The 27,547-nt window shown below is 33.9% G+C and overlaps 2 long non-coding RNA genes across 3 annotated transcripts; one reads left to right on the forward strand and one right to left on the reverse strand.

The window, feature by feature from the left end:
• Positions 1-15,201, forward strand: LOC111926210 (uncharacterized). 2 transcript variants are annotated; one of them, XR_015284475.1, is made up of 3 exons: positions 1-89; positions 9,370-9,435; positions 14,942-15,201. It is a non-coding gene; the product is annotated as an uncharacterized LOC111926210 (long non-coding RNA). The 2 variants fall into 2 exon arrangements; XR_002862773.2 differs by lacking the exon at positions 1-89 and adding an exon at positions 2,495-2,584.
• Positions 15,190-26,880, reverse strand: LOC147654118 (uncharacterized). The gene is made up of 2 exons (XR_015284477.1): positions 26,815-26,880; positions 15,190-17,050 (listed from the first exon to the last, which is right to left on the reverse strand). It is a non-coding gene; the product is annotated as an uncharacterized LOC147654118 (long non-coding RNA).
• Positions 26,881-27,547: the final 667 nt, after the last annotated feature.

The raw sequence follows: 27,547 nt of genomic DNA on the forward strand, positions 1-27,547 counted from the left end.
GAAGCAAAAGAGAAGACACTGAGCTCTTAGATCTTTTCCATTTATCAGTTTAGAACTACACTGCTGTCCCTGAAGTAGCTCCTTAAATGGTAAGTTTGAGTACTCTGGAAACAACTAATGGTATTTTAAATTTAACCCCACCTACAGCTTGATGATTGAAACATTTTTCATGCCAGAGAAATAAGTTTGACTCTTCTAAAGAAGTGCTGGGAATTGTATCTGAGTATCTTATAAATTCATAAAAAGAAGATGGCTCCATTAACTCGGTGCTTTCTAAAGTAATCTAGAAGTTGTATCTGGAATGCTTTCTGGTATGGGAAGATTTTCAACATATCCCCATATTAAGAGCTCAAATCGAGACATGGTAAATAGTCTGAGTGAAGTGATAGTGTCTTAATTTCTGCACAAGTACTGGTTGAACTATAGTTCCCTTCCTGAGGATTTCAGTATGTGTCTGTATCACAAAATGCTCTGCAATTTACATATGTTGGTACTAACCACCAGTAGGTTAAAGATAATACAGAAGATGCAGATGTAATATTAGTAATTCTTGGTGATCTGTGTGAGCTCTGAAAGGAATAAAATTCAGGCATCAAAGAAACAAATCTTCATCTTAGCAACTTTCTACCAAAATAATTAATTTTATTTATCATGTCATCCAACAGCTGCCTTGAAACATATCTGCAACAGTTTTTCTGATCTAGACATGTATATAAAATAAAGAAGTGCAGCAACATTGGTAAAACGATAAGGGCACAACTTTTGTGAGGAGTGGCTGAGGGAGCTGGGGTTGCTCAATCTGGAGGAAAGGAGGCTCATGGAGAACCTTATTGCCCTACAACTACCAGACAGAAGGTTGTAGAAATGTGGGGGTCAGTCCCTTCTCACAGATAGGAAGAAATATAGAGAAAAAAGAAAATGGGTTCAAGTTGTGTCAAGGAAAGTTTAGACTGGATATCAGGAAATAAGTTTTCACCGGAAAACTTCTCAAACATTGGAACAGGCTGCTGAAGGAAGTGAGTGATTCACCATTCCTGGAAGCATTCAAAAGATATGTAGATGTGGCACCTGGGGACATGGTTTAGTGGTGGACTTGGTAGTGCTGGGTTAATTGTTGGATTTACAATATTAAGCATCTTTTGCAATCTAAATGGTTTTGTGACTCTCTAAAGGCAAAATAAAAAAAACTGAAGAAAACACAAGACAACATTAAAACAACAACAAAAGACATTTTCTATTAAAAAAATGGAAGCTATGAAGCAATATTCTGATAGTGTTCACATTACAGTGGCAAAACTTAGAGAACCTACTACTCAAAAAAGAGAGAAAGACTTGTGTTAAAGATTTGAATCAACATTGCAAACAGTCAGTCACAATTAGACAGCAGAAGAAATAACAATTCTCGGAGTAACCAACTAGTTCCAACAATTTGAAAAGTACAAATGTTGATCTATACAAAGCAAAATCTTCCTACAAAATGATAAAATTGTAATTTTTCGTGGGAATTGTAAGTGGTACTTAATCCATTTTTAACTCTGGGTTTACATATCTTTAAGTGCTTTAAATTTTGTTCTAATTTACTCAAATAAAGGTGTTATATTTCAAAGTGAGCATATGGATTTGTGTTAATCATGAAAACTCTGTAATTAGGAATATTTTTATTGAATTATTCTGACATTTTATCAGAAAGAATTAAATATACCTGAATGAATTTATTACCTTATTAAAGTATTTCCTTTGAACTGCTTTACATAATTTGAAACTGCTTGCTGAGAGAAAACAAATGTAAATCAATGGGTCAATTTCATATGCTTTTTGAAATATAATTTCCCCTCTTCCTCAATCAATGAAGAAACTTCTGGAGCAACTTTCAGAAACATACAGTGTTGCATGCTTAAATATTTTTGATGGTAAGAAAAATATTTACCTATATGGTACCTATATACCTATGGGTAATAGATAGAAGTTTTGAACTACAATATTCCCAATGGACATTTAGAAAGGTGGAACAGACCAGAGCAAATTGAGCTAATTTCCTAATTCTCACATTAAGAAGCTAATGGTCAAGTTTGACTTAAATTTATCATGCCAAATTTAAGGATCCATATTGTACTATCGTGTGAGATTTATAAAACCTACCTCGTCCGCTTTTCTGACAAATATTTAATGCAGCACTAATAAATAAATAAAAATATGTAAGTATATAAATATATTTCTCTCTCATCGGAAGAGTGCTTAATTCTAACATAATTTTAAGTTTTCAGGTTATAATGTGGGTCCAGAGAGAGGAGTAAATAAAGGAAGCTGCTGGAAATGATGTCTTTAAATAAAGAAAAAAAGGCTAATTTGCTTATATTTTATGAAATCTCTAGAAGATATACAGATAATTAGACTTGAAGAGTTTAAGAATAGTCAGTTAAAGTGATTGAAGATAATTCTAGCTTTGGTTAATCCCTTTTATTTTCAGGTCTCAATCTCCTGAAGGGGTTTAAGGAGAAGCTGTGTATCCACAAGAAGGTGTGGATTGCAACACCCAGCCAGGGCTGTTTTCATGTCCCTGCTGCCCAAATTTCATTATCTCTCAGTAAGATCCATTTTCAGGATGGCTCATTGTATAAAGTGTAGTGTTCTATGCCTTCAACAAGATAAAATACAATTTAGACCTGTATCCACTTTTCTAAAACAACTATAGGAGAAAATATAAGCTACAAAAAAATAGCCAAAAATGTTAAAAAGTTGTAGTCTAAAAGTGTAAAATTATTGCCATTAGATCCAATATTTTCACAAAAAAAGTTATAAATGAAAATGAGATTAGAAGAAAGAAAATCACAGATTTAAATAAAACCTCATGAATATAATCTGCTTCCAATTCACAACATAGGGTTGTAGTCCAGGAACACTTTTAAAAATTCTTTTAATCTCTAATATGAAGGGCAATAGCAGCTAAGAACTTAGATAGATACGTATATTGTGTGGTAGTCAAATCCCAGTGCAAAAGAACAGCTTTCATAAACTGTATCTTTCATACACACGAGTCTTTAATGAATGTCAGTTTCTGGTTCTATTCAATTTTGTTCTCTTCCTGTGATATACAGATTTTGAATTATATTTTAAGTCTTGTTTGTTTTATCTTTGCCTCCAGGACTGCATTATTGTGGAAAAGAAACAAAAGAATATTTTCCTCAAAATTACATAGGCATAGTTTTATTAACTGGAACTTCAAATTAGTAGTTTATGATTTCTATCTTGTTATTTTCATATTCGTCTATACAGCAGATGTTTAAATGAAACCCAAAATATAAAAAATTGATTTCTTTATATGGGTACAAGTATAAATTTGAATTGTGGATTTGATGTTATGTGTTATTGATTTGAAGCAAATATTTGAAATTACCTGAGAACAGAAAAAAGATTCATGCAGCAAATTTCATCTAGCTACAGAAGTCAGAAAACATTTGCATTAGTTCCATCAATATTTTCATTGTGGTATATTAATTTTATTTAAAAATATTAATCATTGAATATAACCCTTATCATGACTGGTCACAGAAAAATGTATCTTTTTCTTAAAAAAATATTTAAAGAATCTATTATGTAAATTAAAATGACTTATACAGGGATATAAGAAAATATGGGATGTTGTGGTTTAGTAACTTTTTAAACTTTGTGTTGTTTGGATTTTTTTTTTTCTTTTATTTTGTACTGTATGCTACTGGAGTAGCCCTCTTCACAGCTTAGTAAACAGGACTATGAAATCATCCAGTTTAGAAGATAATCATGTATTTAAATTCTTGTTACTTTTATTCATGGGTTCATCCCAGAGTGACTGTGTCACCATCAACTGTTTATAGCAAGAAAAGAAAACAAAGGCAAAAACCTAGGATCAGGAAACCCAGCATTCAACTGTGCTTTGCTTTAAGAAACAAATCATGGAGTCATTGGACATGCCTTGAAAGAGGCAAAAATCATAGAATATGGGAGTATGTTATGAGTTTATGGATTTTCAACAGAAAAAAATACAGCGTTGTTTGATTTTTAAGAAAAAAGCTGGAAATTATAATTGGAAATCTGAGGAGTCTTTGTTGGAATATATGACTATAATAGCAATTGCATTATTGTTTTTGATGTAAAACCCTACAATTGTTTTACATGAACACAGTAACACAGAAAATCTCTTTGCATTTAGTTTGCGGAACCTCATATAATTAAAGAACTATTTTTTACTGAGGTTAGAAGAATGTGAATACATATTAATGAAAAGCCTTTTATACATTAAAATCTGGTAGGGTTTCTCTGAAGTCTGTGTCTAACTTAAAGCTGCTACTTTTATTCCTCCATAAACTGCTTATTTACAAACTGTAATAAATCTGTTTTCATTCTGGTTAAGATATCATTAATGGCTATTAATCTACAGCTTTTCTCATATTAAAGATATCTCAACTAGCTATATTTCTAATTTTTTTTTCCTATTTTGTGGAATAATGATGCACATTTGTTGGGAATTTCTATTGGGTTTTCCATAAAATCTTTAAAGGTGTTGATGTCCTAAATATACTGGCATAATTTAAAATCATACAAACCCATCTAAGTTATCAGAAACAAACACAGCTAAAAATTATTAGTAAAATCTGATGCTTGGTTTTTTTTTTGTTTGTTTCAGATGTTTGGTTGTTTTGGGTTATTTTCTCTCATAGGATGATTTCTTGCAATCTAATACAGATTCTTATGTTGATTTGCATTCGCAAGGTGCTCCACCTCTCTCTGTTGATCATATAAAGGAAATTTCACTGCCTCTGACCACACAAGTAGCTTTAGATAACTGATGTTGGCTCAAATAAATTTTAGTTTTAAATAAACTGGGAAATACCTTTTCAGCAGATTTTGAAAGTTAATGTGTTTTGACTTCACATTGCTGTCTTTCTTCTTTAATGCCACTTGAAGATGTGAAATAGTACCTGATATATATCCGCTTCACTCTGTGAAAATGCAGATCTGGAAGATTAATCCAGTGGACTAATCTTTTGTCTTTAACCCAATTACCGAAACAGAACAGGTTAAATACAGATCTTCAGGGATAGTAAGCATATGGTTCCCTTGTGAATATCGTCTGTAACTGTTGTTACTCCACTTCACTGGATCATTATGGCTATGAAGAGTTAAATCAGCTTAGAGGTTGTGGCCCTTTGCCTCTAGTCTGTTCTTTGCTTGAGATATCTAAGCTCAGTGTGCTGTGACCTTTCATGAGTAGACATGAACAAGAATAAATTCTTTAGTGTTATTTTCAGATTTTGTTCATAGAATAAGGAATTTAGAAACAAATTGCAACTACACAACCAATTACATTTGGAATTTAAGACCTTTTAATACTATCTGTAACTAGTCATTAGGAAAATGTGCAAAAAAACCCCGACTTCAATTCGAACATTTTTGAGATACTCTAGGTCTAATCATGCTACCATTGAAGAAAAAGCTAAAACTCCCACTGATTTCAGTGGGCTCAGGATTATATACACAGCAGGGGACCAGACCCAGTAATCCATGAAGTCCTTTTCATCTCTGTGTTACTACAATAGGAGCAAAAGTCTGCAGAAAGCATGATAATGTCAGGGTTGCAAGGCTTGAAAAGTTTGAAAGCTAGGACTTCCACATGAAAGATATTCTTTTTGAGCAGTGAAACTAATATAGAAGAAACTGTGATTTTGAAATTAAGTTTTTATTGGCTATAAACATTAATCACTACAAGATACCAGTATATCTGATACGGATTTGCATTTCATAATTATTTTGGCTTAAGACTGTGATGGTTGTTTGGAATCTTTTCTTACTGTGAAAAGGGGCAGGATTTTAATTAGTTTTATATCCAACATTCCAGCTGATGTATATGGGTGACAAAGCCAAGCATGAGACATGGAAATAACTGTGAAGTCTTTACTGCAGTATCAGTACATTTATTCAGGGCAGAACAACTGGAAATCAGCTAGAATGCCCTGTCAGTGAAACTAACTCACCATCCTCTTTTGCATTTCATGTTCTTTTCCTCTCTAACAGCAGCAGCAGCAGCTGTGCTAGTCTAAATTCACAGATTTTTTTTTTTTTTAATCCTCTTCTTCAAGAATGCTCTAATTCTAGGAGGAGATAACTGCATCAGTTTTTCAGATTTGGCATCTTCACAGTTTGTGCTGCTTTGTGATCATCTGCATGTGACCAGATCTTTGTGATCACCTGCATGTGGTGATCTGATGTGATCACCAGACTGAGAACAAAAGATTAGCCATTAGAAGTCAGGTTCAGATCTCAGAGCTGAGTGTAGGCATTGCAATTACTGGCTAATTCAAAGTCTGAAAATGGGCATTTAGGTATCTTACACCATTTCAAGTGTTTAAGAGTACCTGACTCAGAGGTCTGTTTCCTCTTTATAGGGAGCCAATATGACTTTCATAGCCATTCAGCTTTCAGCATGAAAACAGATAATTGATCTTAGCTAGTAAATAGAAAACAGTGGTAGCAGGACTATATCTGTGTTCCCTCAGATCTCTCTGATAATAAGTGTGTGGCTCAGTTCTACTGCCCCATGCCTTCCTATCCGTGTTATCCATCTGTGTCCACCTGGGATACAGAATAGATGAAGAGCAGATGTTCATATAGCTAGAAGACTTCTGCTTTTTAGGGCTATATTTGACCCATCAAACTAATCAAAAACTAATCAAAATCAAAAGTAAATTATGCGAATCAGAAAAGTGCTTAAAGCATTTTGTATATTTTTTCCCATCATCTGGAAAACATTGCATGCATCTCTCTTTTTTTTTCTCTTTTCTTCTTTTTCATAAACCTCACAGTTTTCCATAGCAAGATACAGCCTAAGAATTCTTTAAAGTGAGAAACATGTTGCAGTAGTGGCATATTTAATTTCGTATCTTAGATTCTTAGTGCTGTTTAGAAATGTCTTATAAACTCTTTACATATTTTTGAAAATATTTGTTTCCTTAATTTGAAAAAAGTTTTGATTAAAAGTCATAACCTTAAATAAAGCAAAGTTAAGTAAAGTTTAAATAAAGCAAAGATCCGGATTCAACAAATTTCTTATAGGTTTTTGTTAATCTCAAGTTCTAGTTCAAGCTGATTCCATTCAAAACCACTCAGAAAAAAATTAGCCTCTTATATGATCTTCCTGTTCATGAAATAAAATAAATCAGCTGTAAACTGATGTGACAGTGACAAACCTGACATTGAACAATCTTTCCTTCTTTTTTGTATTTTTAAATTTTTTAAAATTATTTTTTATTCAACTCAAGCTTTCGAAAGATCCTATTTTGGGAGTCCTGGGAACTGAAATTCCTTTTGTATTTACTCAACAGATAATACAGACTGTTTAGACAGCACTGGTGATCCTGCACTATCATGACAGCATATCTTGACTTTAATATATTGGAACCTTCTGAAACTGAAATGGTAGATAAAATTTACAGTTCTTGACTGTGCTTAGATACATTCAGGCCATAATTTGAAAGTTTTAAATATATGTTTGTTTAGACACTGTACTCTTTAGAAACTGGCAATTTCTTTTCAAAGTAAATTTGAGACAAATGAGTTCCAAGATGCTGTCAGCAACAATGAACAATTCTCGATGTTTATAACATAAACCCAAGAAACAGATAGCCATGGAACTATAAAAAAATGTTGTTTTAAATATATTTCTAAAGACTATTTTGTTAATATTTTGTTCTAAGTAGATCTGTTTGCCAGCATGAGATCAGATTGGCTGTGACTGGCTAAATCTCATAGACCTCCAGAGATGCAGAGCCCAGAGCTGTACAGGGCAACCCATTTAAGTATTGCATTACTCTTTTAGTTACAATTATTTTCCTAATGCCTCATATGAGCCTCTCTAGTCACAGGTTGTGGCCATTTGCCTTCACTGTATCATCTGGCCATTTTCAGGTTTGTAACCCCCCCAAGTAATAGTAGACTGCTGTGAAAGGACCCCTTAACCTTCTCTTCAGGAGACTAAGCAACCCCAGCTCCCTCTCCCTGTCTGAGGTAGAACATGCAATCTAGACACTCAGCAATTTGGGTGACTTTATGATGTATCTCTTTCATATCCCAAAATCCTTCTTTAATGAAGGACTCAAAATCTCAGCGCAGTATTGCAGAGCCATCATCACCGATGCTTGCATGTCACTCAGGCTTTCTCTTTTTCCTACTCACTTCCCCAGAGAACAACCTGGGGTGGGCAACAGATTGGGAGGGGGCAGACCTGAATAATCTGACCTGATCCACAAGAGTTCTCACTTCCAAGTCAAGACTCCCATTTTTACCCTGTTCCATGGGACAGGGGAGGGAGTTGTGCCACTGTGTCAGTGCTTAGTTGTTAACAGAAAATGCAGTGGTCTCCAAAACAGTGGAATAATTTTGTAGAAAAGCTCTAATTAAATTAAAGACAGAAAGCATTATCTAGTTACAGAGATAACAGAAAGATTAAATTAAGTAAATAAAAGCAGAGATGTCCAAATTAATAGGACATATACAACTGTAATTTAAATGTCTTCAATTTTAAAAATATAGTATTTAATATTTTTTTGAGACAACAGGGATCACAATCTGATTTCTTGCCTCTGGACCAACAAGTTTCATTACAAAGAGCTTCTACCATCTTGTATTCAGAAAGTTAACAAATTAAGTGTTTCTTAATCTATATAGACATAATATAGTGTTGATTTTTGATAAAGTCTACCAGGACTTTGCAAGTGTTAGTTTGGTTCAACAGACCTAGATTTGATATCTATCTTAAGAATGTTTTATTCTTCACAGTGTCTTTCATTTGCTATATTGAATCTTAGGAAACTGTGAAGCCTGGCAGGTATCTTCTGTGTCACTGAGTCTAGCATCCAACAGGGAAGTGGACTGTATCTTTTCCTGAAAGGTCAAAAACTGTGAAAGCACCACTGAATTTTTTGAGGGGAGTGGGGGAATAATCCTGCTATTTCTGCAGCTGAATGCAGTACATGAAGCCACTACTTTACACAAAGTAAAGTACTACTTTACTTTTATTATACTTTTTTACTTAACCAGGAGGTCACTGTGAAAGTGCTCTTTTGGTGATGTGCAGACAAAGCATAACTTTGGTGGAGAGTTTTCCTCAGTTAAAGGAAATCTTAGAGGATATAAAGAAAGCCCTATGTCTTTCAAACAAACACCATTCCCAGTCCTAATACAACAAACATAAGTTTCTGGAGTATGTGAGTAAAGTACAGGCAAAGTCTAGGTATCAATCAAAATGTCCTAGGAACTTTGTATACACATAGCTGGATCACAATATCATTCCTCTAATGAGTGTTTTCCCTTTATTTTCTCTTCTTTCTTTTTGAGAAGGCTGGTTAGCTACAGCTAAAGATCAAACCACTAGATAATGAGATCCTAGCTGAGTGATCAAAAGAGGTACGGAAAAATTACACAGTAGCTTTATTTCACAGATAGAATTCAGTGATATATTTTTTGATACACAGCATTCACCTTTATAAAATATTATAAAATCACTTTATCTTCCAGTGTTCTGAAGCTATTCATTACTACTGGCAGGTTTCCAGTTTCTTTAGATTAATATCCCTTTAATTCTTCTTCAGTACTTATTTTTCCATTTTTCTGTTCACAATATTACAAAAACAATTTTATATATGTATTTTTTAGGAACTAGAACATGAAAAAATTTTCCAGGTAAATACAACTGAATGACATTCTGAGATATGGAAAAGACATGCACAATGAATAATGGCAATGGTCTTATGCAGTTAAATTATATAAGACCATTAATATGATAACCCAAAACGAATTCCTAAAAGAGAAATAAATATTGTTTAATGAAAAAAAACCCAAACAAACAGCCCCCTTCTAACTCAAAATCTTCTGTGGATCTTAAAACCTCCTTTACTTAATTGAGTTGCAAACATCATTCTTCTTAGATGAAAGGGGATTTTTTTTTAGAAAATTTTAATTTCCTGCTTACATTACTCTTTTTTGTGCTGAAGTTAATATATTCATATTAATATTTAAGAACTCTGCAATTGATAAAAAAACAGCTTTCCAGGGACAAGTGTAGTTTTGCATAAAATGCGGTGTATCATGACTCTTAATCCTGTTTTTAACTTTATAGATGTTTTCATAGTCACACCAGTGAGATAACTAGAACTATACTGTATTGAATGCAATTAATCCACACACCTATATGTGCTATTTATAAAAAAAAGCAAGTTTAGTGTGACAATTAAAAAAGTATGTAGCAGTTTAGATAATAATTTTTTCTTTACTAAAACACCTATCAGTATCTGAGATCTTAAAAATTTGGTGATTTTTACTTGCAATACGAATTTTGGGCCTATCTAAGTCCACCTTAGATAAACACACATCAGGGATTCCCAACATCTACCAGAAACTTTGACAGCAAGTACCTCATCAAATTTTGTTTTGCATGTTTGTATATGAAACATCAAGTTCAATGTTCTACATTTGGCACTGGTACCTTTCATTTAACCTTATTAAAACCAAAGGGGTCACTTCAAATTAATGACTCCATAAATTTGAAAAGGATTTCTTAATGTTTTGACCAGGGAATTGCAGAATGTAAAGGAGTGATTGATGAGAGCTGTTCTGATATTCAGTAATTAATTGTCTGCACAGATAAACATGACCAATTACTTTACCAAAGTAAAAAAATTGGGAACAAATCACAGCTGAAAGCAGATGAGAACAAATTAGATTATGTTATCCTTATTTCCCAATCTGAGTGTAACACGAAACCAGTAGATTATCTGTCAGTTTGTCAGACAATTAGACAGCTTCAGATAAAACCTGGGAAATCTGAACTCCATCTTCTCTGTGTCCTCTGATGAGTAAATTATAGACAGTAACAAACATTCCAGATGGAAGGCTGAAGGCTGATCCGTCAGCTTCTGATTGTAGAATTTGCTCCAACCATGACTCTCCTGATGACCTTCACTCGACTTGTTCCAGCACTTAAAATTGCTTTTCTTCTTGGGCAATGCAAAACTGTGTATTTCACTCCAGATGTGCTGAACAAAGGGGAAGGAATCCTGGTCCTGCTCATGACAATCTCACTTGTGCAGACCAGAGGATGAATATGGCATGTGAGTTGGAGGCTCATTAAATTCTAAGACTGGCACATACTGCTTGTTGGTGCATTATTTTCTAAGGTAATCAGACAGTGGAGCCTATATACATATATACATGCACAAAAAGTCCTGCAGAATATGTGTGGTTTATGATGCAGGCAGTTGTCCTGCTTCAAAATTTAATTTTTTTTTAATGCATACAGCCAAGCAATATGTGAGTGACAAGATCATCTTGTAATGCTGATTCTCACTGCGCTAGAAACATGTCACTGTTTCAAATCTCTCAGAAAAAAACCCAGATGATAACAGGAGAAAATGTACAATATTTGCATCCCTGTTTGTATATGAAAGACAGATGGAAAAAAAAAACAACTCTTAGCACAATAATCTTTATTCACATATGACAACAGTCAGTTGAGTGAAAAGGACTAAGTCAAGTAGGGACTGCACTGTATTTGGCATACAATACTTTTTTGTTCTTTCTTCTCCCCTATCAACTGCTTCTGCTTTTTTAACTCTGACACTAATGCATTAAAAAAAAAATTAAAACCACTGAAATTTTGCTACAGCAAACTTTTACACAGGTGGGTGATACAACATGAATAATTCAATCTAGGTGTCTGACTGCTGTATCTATAGACTTTAAAGACACATACGCTTTGCTTCATTTGAAATTTAATTATTTATTCTATTTAACCATGTTTTATTACCATTAAAAGTAGCTCAATAAATTGCTGGGTTAAAATAATAAATAGCTTGGCTCAAGCCAAGTAAAGTATTAATTTATGTATGAAGTAATAAGCCTGAAAACTGGAAAGAAATGCAAGTTTCAAAAAAAAAAACATATCTGAAGGGAATCAGCCCTTTAACCTGCTCTGCTGACCTTATTACTAATGCCAGTATAAATTTAATGTCTCCTATATTATAGACACTTGAATTTTCCTGATTTCTTACCATGGAAGAATATATTGTAAATTCTCTGGGTTTTCCAACTGACCTCTCACAGCCTGATTAATTTATACCTATTTCTTCTTGTGTCAGTGCTGACAGTTTTTAATTCTTTGCATATTTATAAAGAAAAAAAATTATGTCTCCAAAGATTTTGTTTTTATGCTAAACTTTTTGACTCATCTTTTTTGGTAGGTTCTTCTTTCCCTGAACATTTATGAATTTTACAAATCTGTAGAAACTTTTCCTAATGTTAAGTCACAAGAACCACACACCATATTTACCGCTTCCTCATAAAATGTCACTGGAATTTCATTACCAGAATAAAAAAGATAGATTTTCATACTTGGGAGTATAACCATAGATTTATACCTCTTTGTTATCTTATCTCCTCATGATAAATTTATATGCTTCAGCTAATTTTAACTGATATTAAAATTGTCTCAATCTATACACTTGCTTCATATTTTTCCCATTTGATGAGCAGAAAATCTATTACACAATTCCATATTACTTTTGATGATAGCTTATATGATTTCCAGATGCAGGCAGATCAAGATCACATAAACATGAAACACATTATTTATCCCACCTTTTTATAATAACATTGACGTTTTCTCATATACCTGGTACTCTTGACTATATTATTTACACAATTATGTTTCTAATTGGACTGGTAACATGTCTTGAAGAAAATGATGTAATCTGTCATGAGGTTTGCATATAACTAGGAAGAGTAGGAGTAGTGGAAAAAGTAATTAATAATTTAATTATGTTGTTGTTAATAATTTCTAAGTATTATTCTTTGTAGTAGAAGTAGCATATACATTTCGAATTTACTAAAGAAATATCTTGTAAACCTAGGAAAATTTGATTAAATGTAGCTTATACTATTTAGGAAAAACATAAAGTTTTAACTTGGTGCTTGTTGTATAAAAAACACTTTTGAATATAATTCTCTGCATTTCCATATATATGAGCAGAATTTCTTTCAAGTCTTTATAAAGGCAGCAATTGAATTAATCAATACCAAAAAAAAGAAAAATGTCTTCTATTGATCAGCAGAATAAAGCTTGTTTCTATGCAGAACAAAAACAGTGTTTCTTAGTAAGCACAGTGTGATCAAACTTCCTCTTGGACTGAAATAAATTAATTCAAAACATAAAGAAAGGCACCTGAAGCAAAGAAATTAATGACACAGGAAGTTTTTTGGTGCATCCATCATATAATTACATGATGAAGTATTGAAGTTCACATATTATGAGAAAAATACTTCAGAGAAAGAAAATTGTTTAAACTAAAAGATAAGATTGCATGACACTAGAAACAAAAGTATCTATTCTAGTAACGTGCTTAATTCAAGGGCAGATCAAAAAAGTGCTGCTTTAATAAGGTGAATCAAAATTAAATAAATTATAATGGCAATGTTTTAAAGTCAGATCTTGAGATATAATCTAGTTAGTTCTAGGAAAGAAAATCTTTATTTCAATGAAAACAGATTTAAAGAATTTCAGGAACAGGAAGAGAAAATATGAACACTTCTTATCCCTGGTTTCCCCTGTTGGAATTCCCTCATTCGGAGAACAGAGAAGTAACATTCAAAAAACATGTCCTAAAAAATGTCTAGGAAAAAAAACCACATTGTTGCTATTGTAAGAAATAGCTGCCATAGATACTACGCCTCTCTGATCTAAAGCTCTGTACAGCCTAAATTGTGAAAGAAAGTGTGGTATGCAAGCCCTTGAATCCTGATTCTCCAGTTTCTCAGGACAGAAATTCATTGCAACACAGCTGTTATTTTCTTAGCCTTGATTCTGATGTGCAGCATATGCAGCAGGACACGTGAATGCAGCTTGGAAATTGCTAAGCATTAATCTAGACTCCAGTATTCAAAACATGAGATCAAAAAGCTCATCAGTCATTTTCCTTCCCAGCTCTAGGATTTTACACCTGTGAAATATTCTGTAGGACTATTGCCATCAGAAAAAGGACCTTAGTTACTGACTGATACAGCTGTGGAACTTTAACTTACCAGTTTAAGTTAGATAGTTGAACAAATTTTCTCCCAACATTTCTTAAAAGCAAGGGCAGCTGGATATATTTTCTTACATCATTGTGCTTTCACTTATTATTTAACCAGTAAAAAACATTTATATTACTAGCTTAAAAGATTTGTGATAAGTCATAGGGAGCAAACAGTTTTCTGCCTGGTTTTGTCACCACCAGAAATCAGAACAGCTCCATTGCATGGTTCTCAATACTGACACAAAAGATATCTTTTAGGCACTGCTTTCTTTGGAATGAAAAAAACAGATTACATAATATATTTGTCTTGTTTTTTTTGGGTTTTTTTTGATATCATAAAAAAGGGAATGAAAATAAGCGAATCCAAACAATTAAAAAAATTATTAATAATTTTAAAAAATTTAGATTTTCAGAAAAAAAAAAGAAAGGTTCATTACATTTCTGCTACTTGGCATCTTAATAGTCACAGTAGATGTCTTAGTTATATGAAGAAATGTACAGTTTTTCAGTAAATTCAGTACATTGTTAAAATTTAGTAAATTTAGTAAATTGTACTTAATTGTAATAATTATAGTAAATCCAGTCCATTTTATTAATTAGCTTTTTGTAGTCCTAGAACAAACATGGACCTGGTTTTCTCCATCCAAAAAAACTAAAGTCAGAGGAATTGCATGTAGTACAGTCAGTGAAGCATGTCCATCTCATGCAAATATGTGGTTTCTTACTTCCACTATGTGCTTTGTGGCCAATTTTAGCTCAGGACAGAGGGAAATGAGGGTTGCAGCAGAAGGTGCCTTAAAAACAGTTAAGGATTCCTAATGGAGTTTTGTTACTGTCTTTGGCAGAATCAGAGAAAAAACGATCTGGCCAGAAGCTTGCCTAGGGCCTTGTGGGAGAGCATACGGGAAGCAGAAAGCAGCAGAGTTAAAAGCTGTGGAACAACTGAGGTAGAGAGAACTCAAAACCAGACAAGAATACAGGGTGGTTTCCTTTCATTTAGTATGGAGGATATTCCTGCCTGTATACAGAACTTTGACCACAGAGAAAAAAGAATGTCACAGCTAATATAGATTAAATTGTTTTCTGATTAATATTTTCATAAAAATTTTTGTTCCTTTATTTGCTTTTTGAATGCAATAAAGCATTTTCAAAGATTTCATCCAAGGTACAGAGATTTTTTTATTCTGTGCTGCTACCGATAGAGCCATGTTTTTCAGTTTAAAAACATGCCTAGTGATACAGTTTGGTGTTAAAGAAAACATATACAAAAATTAAGACAATTGTTAAATAGAAACAAATAATTTTGCTTGTTAAGAATATTAAACCTGAACAGCATATTTAAACATTTGTTAAAGTCATGGAATCAGAGAATGATTTAGCATGTCAGGGACCTTTAAAGTCCCTCTAATCTAACTCCCTTGCTGTATGAGCAGGTACAACTTCAAACAGAGTAGATTGCTCAGAGGCCAGTACAACCTGACTTGGAATATTTCCAGGGGTGGAGCAACTACCACCTTCTCAGAAAACCTGATTCTGAAGTGTTGCTTCTTGTCTGCTTGCCTAAAAGGAATTCAATGTTTTCTTCCTGATCTGTGTCAGGTCTTTACTGGGCAAAAAGTATCATAAAGCCATGGACTTATGCAATGCTTACCTAAAATAATGCAGCCAAGAGAATAATTCTGTACTGAAAATGGAATCAGGAATAGGCAAGAATTTTATCTTTTTAATCCTTGTTTAAAGGAAAGAAAAATGGAAAAGGAAGAGGAAAAAAAGAAAAAGAGAAAAATAGAAAAAAAAAAGGAAAAAAAGAGATCTGAAGCAAATCTCAGATAAAAGAACAAATGTAACTTGTTTCAGTTTATCCTCCTTTCCAGTAATTCTTTTGGTGACACATCTTTATTGTATTATAGCCACCTGCCATTGAAGTTGAATTACTACACTCATGAATACCTTTCATTTCCATACTTACATGAATAATATTTCTATACTCACAGTTTCCATAAGCTTAAAGACATCTTCAAGGCTATGACAGGAAATCACTTTTAACAAATTGATGGGGAAACACTGAGAAGCTTGGGATTCAAACTGAAGTCACAATTTAATATTCATTATGCAAAGTTCAGAGTTAACCCTACAATGTTGAGAATGAGTTAATTCAAATTTCATGAGATAAGTATGAATTCTGAGCAGAAATTTAAAATAACACACTATCCTTTAGAAAAGAGGATCCTATCATTGCAAATATTATAGAGGAAATGGTATGTGTTCTGGTTTGTTTTTTGTGTTTTTATGCCTAAAGAAAACTACATCACTGTTCCCATGAAAAAAATTAACTGAAATAGTTCTTTCACCACACTCTCAGTTACTAAAAAAGAAATAGGTAAACAAACAAACAAACAAAAGGAAAAATGGACAGTGAAGGGACCTAGAGAGGGTGCAGTGAGAGACTGAGTAATCTTTTTGTGCTGCCCTGGCAGTTTATAGCACTATCCAGAAAAGTGTCCCTGCAGGAACTGGCAGAATCTGTGAAAAGGGAATGAATACAGCCTACTTGCTGGGATAATTGTATCACACAATGAGGGATAAATTAAGAAGTTATACATGTGATACACCATCTGTGTCTGTTTTTGTTATTTTCTCCATATACATCTGTTTCTATTCAGCTACAGGGCAACACTCCATCATATTATGCAGACCAGAATAACACAGAAAGTTCAGTTTTGTTGACAAAAAGAAACTTCTCTTCCTAAATATGTGGTAAGCCAGCAGAGTAATTTTTGATCAGTAAGCTTTGAAAATCAAAACAAGAAAGTGATCCAAATATATTCAAATTTTATGTTTGATATTTATAACTGGGTGAAGATCTCCAGATTCCAACATGTAGTTGTAACTTCAGTCAGATGCTACTGTGGTAGGTGTTTATTTTTTGATCCCAGCTGGAATGTAAGTGAAATCTGGAGAAAGAGAGAAAATAAATTAATAAAATCTACACTATGTACATACAGAAGTTAACCTAGAAACAAAACAAAGAATGATATCCAACTGTATTGGTGAACTTCAATGATTTTACATTTGATCTCAGGTCCTAGCTGGAAACTGAGCTTGGGGATTTTCCTTAGTGTCTTTTTCATCTACTCCTCTCCTGACCTAGTAGCACTGCTTTGACAACTAATCCACAAAGCAGTACCTGATGTACTTACTGTTAGATAATGTCTCAAAGCAGTTTTTCAGGCACTTCAGAAGTGATTGATTTAACCTGCTTATGTTGTTTCCATTTACTTTTTTTTTTAACCCTCCTAATTTTATGTCCTGCTAATCTGGCTTTAAAATTCTAGAGGCTTTTAAATGCAAAAAACAATATAATGCCACACTCAGAGAAAGAAATATAATCTAGTTAAATGCTGAAACCTTGCAAACCTGGTCAAACAGCATCTGGTTTTGAGTTGCAGAGAAGAGTAGAGAGGTGGTTTGTATTCCTGCTTGAACCAGAAAATACAATTTCATGCAGCCACTGTAAATTTTATATATATAAAATAGTCCTTCTGAACTACAATTGTGGAAATTGAAATACAGAAATGTAAGTACTGTCTCTGGTTGCTGCAAATCAGAACATTATTCAGGGGAGAGAATTGAACCAATGAATCCAGCAATTTTTTTTTTCTTATTCGGCCACTGTGATAAATTCCATACTTTCTGGACTGTCCTAGTAAGCTATTTCTACCATTTTTGTAGTACTCTCAGATACTGATCTCAACTAGATTTCAATATGACCCTAATTAACTTTCTGTTTTCCCTTTGAAAAGACCATCTATCAAAATAACCATATGGCTGAAAACCACAAAAAAAGGAGCTCTGACAAGGACTTCAAATGTCAATAGCATGGTCTTTGAATGACTTGCCAAGCCTTGGGTTGTTTCTGGGATGTAGTTAGATCCTAGGATGACATTTAAAATAATAATTTTGGTAAACTTACTCTCTTCCACAGCAATACTCATATCTAACAGAGCTCACAACTGAAAGACAGAATTCTTTCTACAATGAATATGTTTTATGTATGAGAGAACATTCCTGAAAGAACACAAAGAGCAAAAAAATAGACCATAATCTGATTCTTTCAAGGATTCTGTATTTGCCTTAATGGAAATGCTGAAAGAGGAAAGGTCAGAAAATTGTTAAACCCTTTCTTAACACAGTTCTTATAAGTTCTAGTTGAGCTTACTAGCTTTGGGCTTAGTATCCCATTAAAACTAGCAGGAAGGGGAACAAGATAATAAAATTTCTATTTTACATCAAAATCAGTTCTGAAATATATGAAAAATAGATAACAGCCCATATTGTACATTAAAATTTTGATTGTAAAAATCATTATGTGTAATTCGAATGCTCACACTATGTCTTTGTGTGTTTCTTTTCCCCAGAGCATATACTCAGGGGAGGGCAGGGCAGGGAGGTGAGGCTTTATCAGCCATAAGCAATATGTATGTGGCAATTGTTCTCTACAAATGACTTGCAAAGGGATGAAAAAACTCCTCATGTTAGGGAAAAATAACCAATGTGAATCTACATACTCTCCCTGAGATACATCCTGCATGACATTTCAGTGGTGTTCATATCACCTAATTTCAAGAATTCACCCTCTTGTGAGAAAAATGTAGAAAGGATTGATTATTCTATAGCATTTTTATCTCATGAACAAGCAAATATGTAACAAAGATGTAGACACAGAAGTCTGAGCTCAAGAAAGTAATTTTTAAAAGCTCAATCTAGTTTTTACAGAGAGCAGACATTATACCAAGGAGGAAAAACAAACAAACAAACAAAACCAAACCATCAACTACACATACCTTTTAGGAGGTCTAACTGCTATGTTACTGGAAATGCTCAATTATCAGCTGCACTGCTGTCTATTCCAATGTAATTCCCTGTGGACTCATTTTCTGCCTAATATCATTTGGCATTGAGCATTTGTAGTTCCTAGGTTCAAGATGAATTTAGATAAAAATGCTCAGACTATAACAATGAGGGTTGTACATGTTCTTTGCAAAGCAGCTTAATGATCAGACCAGGCATTCATTAGGTAGGAGAACTGAGTTCTCACTCTTAATTACAATCCACGGCTTTCCCATCCCAGAAAAGTTCCTTACTGGAAGATAAAAAACTGGCAAGTGAAAGAATAATTTTCTATGTACTTGTTAAAGACACAGGATTACCAAAAATAACAACATTCTGAAGCCATAAAAATGGGTAGATGAGGTTCCCATTTCTGGTTACAGAGGTGAGGAATGAGATATTAGGAATTCTGCTCTTTAGTCTCCTATGTCTTTTTGTTGTTGGGAATTTTTTTCAGTTTATTTTGATTTGCTGGTTTTCTGTTCTGGGGTGGGGGGAGTGGTTTTGGTTTTTTTTGGTTGGTTGGTTGGCTTGGATTTTTTTGTTTTGTTTTGCTGGTTTTTGTTGTTTCCTCTAGTGATAATATTTTGCAAAACATAAAAATATTCAAGTATTCAAAACCATAAAAACATTCTTGTACATGGCATATCCTTATCAATTCATGCCAGTTAACATATTTTTTCTTATCACTACCTCCCTTATCATTGTGTTGGTCAGATTTGTATGTTCTGGTTTGTTTATCCTTTGGCCAGGTAAAGTTAAAGGAGCAGACACCTTGCTTCCACATGTCCTTATTACACTCAGCTAGTGACTATTATGACTCACAGCTGTCTCCATTTTTTCTTTTATTGACAAACTGAGCAAGTAATTTTGTGGGAGAAAACTTCATAATCACTCAAGAGTATATATATATATTTGGGTTGTAGCAGAGATTTGGCTTTAATTTCCTCAGTATTTGTACATTAATATCCAAAATTAATTTTCCAGTGTGTTTGGAAGGCTATTTTAAAAGTTTTGAGCTGTTAAAATAGATTGGTTCTCATTGATAAGGTGAAGCTTAGAGTAACTATTTGGTAGATTGAAGAGAGATGGGGAACAGGGATATCACCATTTCTACAAAGAGAACATAATTACTAAATCTTCAGACATATTTTCTAAGGGTCCATACTATAAATCTGGCTATTGTGTAGAGATGATAAAGCATCAAGTACAGGTGATAACTCATATGGTGTCGGTGTTTCTAATCCAACAGAGCACTTTGCCAATATGTCACATATATCTCTTCCAAACTTTTGGAAACTTTTTGAGTTTAGCTTATACTAAGAATAGAGGCTTCAATACAAGACTTAATCTGTCACTTGCTATACATACTGATTTTCTGACAGAGCTTAGTGTCCCACAGTATTTTGAAAGACCTGAGTACAAAAAATTAAAAAGTTATACATATAATTAATCAGAAGTGAAACAGTTAAATTTACAACTGTACATTATTAATCTTTATGACTGAAATTTATATCTACCTTCACTGTAATTGTGATTCAGGCCACTGGAGTCTGGTTCAATTACACTGTCATCAATAAACCTTTGGAAAAACAATTACACTTGACCTACATTGAGAGGGTAGGAGATCAAGTATGAAAACAGACATTTGAGTGAATACCATAAAATTATTCTGTGGAATGACATTTAGAGACCTATGATGGGCATCTTACTGGCACTAATTTCCTATGAACAGAAGTAGAAACAGAATGAATTACTCAGAGGAAGTAAAAGCAGAAAAAGTGAAAAGTAGAAAAAAATAGAATATCAACATGCTAGTTTTTCTTTTCAACAGTAATTTGCAGATACAGTCATCAAGAAAGAATCTGATGATCATGCAAAATATCAGTCAAACATAGAAATTTAATACTATTGCCTTGATGCAATTATGTTACTGTAAAGCTTTCTCTAACTAATCTTATTATTAAATAAGTTAAATTTTTAACAGCAGTGTGTGGGTGGGGGAACCAGCAGAATGAATAATAAGGATTTCAGACCACAGAGAGAGATATTAAGCCCAAAATATTATGGATGTGTATATACTTTCTGATGGAGACATAGTCTCTTGGGGCTGTTCTTCTGCTTGTATTTAAAACAACAAATGTAAAATTTTGGTTATAAACATAGAAAAGATGTTTTGTACCGAAGATGTGTCTTTTAAGTATCTGAATACAGAATTTAATTAAATTTTTTTAGTAATTGTGCAGCATCATTATTATGAAATCTCTTTTGATACACTAAAGAGAAAAATAATATCTAATATAAATAGCTATGAAACTTCCAGGTCCCTAGTCCCCTCCTCTGCCTCCCCAAAACTCAAGAGCCTAGTCTTTCTCAATCATCTCTTTCATTAAAAAACGATAAAATAAAAATTAAAAAAGAGAATCACAGCAACAATGAAAGGGGTCTTATTTGTTGATTGTAAAAATTTAATATGAATGCATAGAAAATGCAATCAAGAAAAATTGTAATAAAGAAAAATTCATTCAATTTGGGCTGCCTATACTCTGAATAAAGAAACAGAACCTCACAGAAAAGCTGAATCCTGCATATATTTCTTGCTAGACTATTTATCACATTCCTGAAGGAATACTTAGATGTTCATTCTGTCTTTTTTATAGTTTATTAGTTGTTTTTTGGTTACTCTTAAACTATGTTTAGGATTCAAACCCATTCTTATTCATCAACCATTTGCAAAAAGAAAAGAAAGCAGTTGGAGTTTTTTTCTGAAAAAACTCTTGACCTTGTTATCCCTTAATCCAGAGCTTGTTTTCTCTAATTTTAAAACTTCACTTTATCTGGCACTGAAAGTGTATGATCTTTTATATTAGTGTAGATTTATGTACATTTAGTATATTATAATTTATGGCCTCCTTTCTCAAAATGTGGATTCTGCTCTATTACTTTTGTTTCTGAAATTCTAATCACTTTTTTTTTTCCCCTTCTAAAACTGAGCAGGAAAGATAATGTATTATTCCTAGACTTTGAGATTTCTTTTGTGTGCAGCTCCATTTTCTGTTTTCTTATTCATCTGAACATCACCTGCAGTCAGCAATTAATACATTAGCCAGTGATCTACAAGATAAATGTTATTCATAACATACTTTGACTTCTACAATTTTATGAATCCCATTGTCTGCATCATCTTGCATCTTGCGACCAATAGGAAGTATACTTCAGGCACTTACTGTATTAGGTTTTGTCCTGGGGTGATTTTCAGCTTTGAATTCTTTCAAGTTACTTGTTTCTGAATTGATTTGCAAGATAATATTTATCTTCTGTCCTTTAGTAATAGAGTTTGCTGTAGGAAATAACACTTTATTCCCTCTCCACTGGTTTTAAGCATAGCGATTCCATTTTCTTGTTATAGTATCTATAGTTTGTTATCACCAGCATAAATCAAATAATTTCCTAGTTATTTCTGTGTATATACCATCAAATTTTCTCCATTACAACTCTGATACATAGCTTAGCTGGTCATATAGAATAAGACTAGGAAGCAGTTTTAATATAATGCACTCAGTGTCCACAAAAACCCCAAGCAATCAAATAAATATGAGATAAATCTAAACATAGATAGAGCATTCCCAAAGTTACCTGCTATACTAGCTACCACAGCAGTTTTTAAAAAGTTTGAATTGATGTAAATTGATGTGAAAATTCCTACATTGATCTAACATCTGGATTGGTTATTTACTGTTAGTCACTAAAAGGGGAGAAATTATTAAAACCTATATTATTAAGAGTCTAACAACTTGCCCATAGCATAAATCAAAAGTAAAAGTGAGTTTTCTGAGAGATGCAATAAAGGAAGCAGAGCAGAAAGACAGTACTACCTTACTGTGAACTTGCCTAAAATACTTCTTTAAGAGTAGAACAGAGACATGTAAAGTCTTTGAGTGCTTGGAAGCTGTAACCGTCCTCACAAGATCTAGAAGAGGTGAAATTTGAAAGGTTCTTCTCATTGTACATATTCCACTGATTCCCCCGCCTGCTACTCCCATTTCTTTTATTGAATAATGACATTTTTCATGTAAAAGACTTGAGTGTATGTGAAGACAGAAATTCAACTACTTTCTTGCAGCCTCATCTTATGTCTTTAGTGTTTTTTTTCCATTCCCTTCATTCTCTTTTCCTTGCCAGGCTGAAGCTGAAAAAAGAGAAACTCCTTAAAATCTTTTATATGAGGGAGAAACAATGATGAACTATGTGTCCCTGTTGAAACGGCTTTCTCTTTTGAAGGTACAGACTTCCTAAAGAGTCTCAGGAATTAATTCCTATCTCTGAATTTCCTTCAAAACTGACACAAAAGGGGAGATGAGGTGTTCTGGTTTTTGTCGAGGTATAATATATTTTTGTCACAGTAGTTAATACAGAGCACAGTTTTGGATGTGTGCTGAAAAGAGTGTTGAAAACACAAAGATGTTTTTATTATTTTATTATTGCTGAGCAGCACTGTGATTTCAGCTTCTCATATGATCCCACCAGCTAGGAGGTTGGGAGTGCTCAAAATGTTGTGAGGTGACACAGATGGGACAGTATTGGAACCCTGAGCCCAGAGAATTTCAGGCTTTCTGTGCTGACAGTCACTGACCTGCAGGAAAACATTGTATTTGTCCTGAGGCTGTGGAAAAGGCTTCCAAAATTGAGTGATAGAACTGAGATTATGAGTGTGTAGTTTGAATAGAAGTATGTTATATCACATGGGGGAAAACTTTAAGGTTTTAGGATATTGTAATACATATGTAGCAAGATGGAGGTTTTAGGGCGTAGGCTTGGCTTGCTTTTTCACCTTCTTCATGGGTGTGGGTGGAAGGGTCCCCAGTGTGGAACACAGGTATTTGGTTATTGGATTAAAAGTAAAAATAAATTAGTTAGCATTTTATAATTGGGTAGTTTACACTTAAAAGACCTTGTAGAGAGAGAGAGACTGGGAGCTCCATTTTTAGTCTGTTGACTTGGTGTACTGAAGAACTCATGGTCTGTAAGACTGTAATATAGATAAGAAATAATAAACATCTGAGTCCAAACAAGAATACCATCTCTCACGCATTAATCCCAACCCTGAGGAAAAGAAACAGATAAGCCATGAGACATTTTATAGGGCAGCTGACCCTAACCAGCCAAAGGGATATTCCAGACCATATGGCATCATGGTCTGCAATAAACTAGGGGTTTATTTTTACTTTATTTTATTTTATTATGGTTGACTGGGGGCCTGCTGCTCAGGGACTGCCTGGGCATCACCTGTCATTCTCATTTTTTATCTTTCTCTGTCTCTTATTTTCCTTTTCATTACAATATTTTAAATTATAATAATTTTTACTATTTTATTTTCTCCTATTTCAATTAACAAATTGTTCTCATCTCAACCAACAGAATTTCTCACTTTTATCCCTCCAGTTTTCTTCCCCTTGTCCTGCTGAAGGGAAGTGAATGTGTGGTACTTAGTTGCTAGCCGAGATTAAACAATGATATAAAGAGTTTGAATGTACAAGGGAAATCTAAATAAAATTTAACAGGGTTTAGTTGTGAATATTAAGAATGAAAAAAATCATGATCAATGATATAGGTATAGAGAGTGTAGAACTCTCAAACAGATTTAGACAAGATATGGAGTAAATTGTAGAAAATCACAGGACCAGCTCTTTAATCTTATCTCCTCTGTTTCTACACTGCTTTTATCCTTCCTCCTAGGAGCATGTGAAAAGCATCCATATAAACTATGAAATACTTTTTATGTTTATTTCCTTGCTTTGTTTTTGAAGTATTTATTATTGTCCAGTTTGATTTATGGATGACTTTATGAGTGTATAAACAAAAATATTCATTTATACAGGATCTTTTATTTTTACCACACAGAAAATGTTCTAAGGCACTGCAATACACAAAAAAAACTCATTTGATGTGCAGAATTAATTTGTCTACTCCTTAACTTTTGTAGTCGTAAGTTATAAGGTTAGTCACACCAACAGAAGTAGTTGTTAAGCTAAATTATTCAATAAGTGATAAAATATATTTAGCCACATCCATTTCTTCCATCAAGAAAATAGTATCTAGCCATTACCTTGCATGTCTTCAGAAACAGAAAATGTTTTTATTCAATTCAAATCATTAATTATGTGGACAGTTTTTCATTATTTTTCTGTAAATAAAATTAAAATTCAGAAAACATGTGAGAAAGAAAAAGAGAGTTCAGCATTTTTGTAAGAATTTAGGTTTTTAACAACAAATTTCATAGTTACAGTTTCTTCTCCACAAACTGGCAAAATTTTATAAATATTGATCTTTATTTCAGATCTTTCAGGCAGCAACTGATGAAAATAAAGAAACTAATGGCATTTCTAAGAACAGCTGCTTATATAGGTCAGGAGATGTTACCTTTCTCTTTTTCTGCTGCATACAGTACTATTGAAGAATAATATTTTGGTGTTTAAAGATATACAACTGTTAGATTATCTTAGCTATAGTTGTCACATGAAAGCTAAGAATATGTTATCACAAAATCATAGAATGGCTTGGGTTGGAAGGGACCTTAAAGATCATCCAATTCCAAGTCAAGGGACAAGGACACCTTTCACTAGACCCGGTTGCTCCCATCCAAACTGGCCTTGAACACTGCCAGGAAGGGAGCAGCCACAACTTCTCGGTACCAGTGCATCACCACCCTCATAGTAAATGACTTCTTCCTAATACCTAATCTAAACCTACTCTTTCATTTTAAAGCCATTCACCCTTGTCCTGTCACTAAATACTCGTTCAGGTGAATTCAAGATGGAACAGGAGTGTCAGTCTTCAATTAACATGATTTGTGAATATATCAAAATCCTCAAAAATGTAAAAAACTGAGAAGTATGCAAATACACATGTAATACTAAGAATAAACAACCAAGGGCTTCTAACAGACTGGTTCTTTATTAATTTCTTATCGTAGAATCAAAGAATATCCTTATTTGGAAGTGATCCACAAGGATCGCTGAGCCCGACTTCTAGCCTAAAACACACAAGGATTTATTACCCCTCTACTTTTCCACACTGATTTCTCCAAACTCCCATTTGATTCCCACTTTCCCTGTCTCTGCTTCTTCACCTAAACTTTATAAATAAGTAAACCTCCCCCAACCTTGAAGGGGATCTGGAGAGCCACCCCTGCTGACTCAGAGTGATGATTGTCCTCCCTGGGCCCATGGGGATGAGAATCTCCAGGAACAGCTCTGGGAGGGCCAGACCAGCAGCTTGTATTTTTGATAGGTGTATTGTTCCCCCACCTGCCATTCCGCCCCTGTGCGCCTTCCTGTTGTTATTGGTAGAAATAAATGTTTAATTATGTAAACTAGTGGTCACCAATATATAAAAACAGTTGCTTTGTTTCACTGCTTAAGGTTTGATGAAAAGTTGTAAGAGGTAACTGTTACAATGCCCCCCTTAGTCAAATAATTACTGGGAGGTTTTCTTGTTTAGACCAAAATTTAACTATGTTTATATGTCTCCTTGAGTTCTTCCTTTGCCAAGAAGACAGCCATCTCTTTGACAAGAATCAAGCTGAACAGTAGAAGGTCTGTTCTTGCTTGTTAGGTAAAGGAGCTGAGTATAACACTAGGATAAATAAGTAATCCACAGCTTTTAAAAGCACAATTTCAACAGGCAAAAAATACACATCCTTTTAAAATCTCAGAGAAAGGTATTGTCAGCTTACCCAACTTTAAATGCTGCAGAGGACTGACTGTAATTACATAAAATAGTGTAGCCTAGAGGGGAAGCCACAGGAAGAACAGCTAAGGTCACTTACCTTGTCTAGCCTGGAGAAGACTGAAAGGAGACCTCATTGCAGCCTCTGACTTCCTCATGAGTAGAAGAGGAGGGACAGAGACTGATCTCTGTCATGATCAGGATTCAAGGAAACAACATTCAGCTGAGTCAGGTAAGGTTAAGTTGGATACTAGCAAAAGGTTCTTCAGAGGGTGGTTGGGCACTGGAACAGGCTCCTCAGGGAAGTGGTCACAGCACAAGCCTGACAATTCAAGAAGTCTTCGGAAAATGCTCTTAGGTACATGGTGTGATTCTTGGGTCAGTTCTGATGGTTCTAGTGGGTCCCTTCCAATTTAGGATATTCTGCAAATCTATGATAACTATCATTTCAACACTGAGAATGGAATTTGTAAGAGATCCTTTTCTCACTTCTGAAATACATTAAACATCCTGTCTAGTGAAATCTAGTCCACAATAATGTTGTACTAAATTACATGTTGTACCTGAATGAGCAAAAAAACAAAAGCACAGACTGACACATATGCAAAATCATATTCTCAGGCACCAGATGCTCTTACTACACAAGTTGTTGTCATTAAAATGAAGAACACATGCTCCTCGCTTGTGACATTCCATCAATTATGCCAGGTTTCTGATAACAGGTTATTTCCAGGCAGTGGCTCCAGCTGTGTTGCTTCATTTCTATGCATGGACTAAATACATGAACTCGACTCTACACAGGAGCCAATGTATATATGTGCTGTGCTCTGTGT

Source organism: Cyanistes caeruleus, chromosome 3 (assembly GCF_971803275.1).
Source record: "Cyanistes caeruleus chromosome 3, bCyaCae1.hap1.1, whole genome shotgun sequence".
Classification (NCBI taxonomy): Eukaryota; Metazoa; Chordata; class Aves; order Passeriformes; family Paridae; genus Cyanistes; species Cyanistes caeruleus.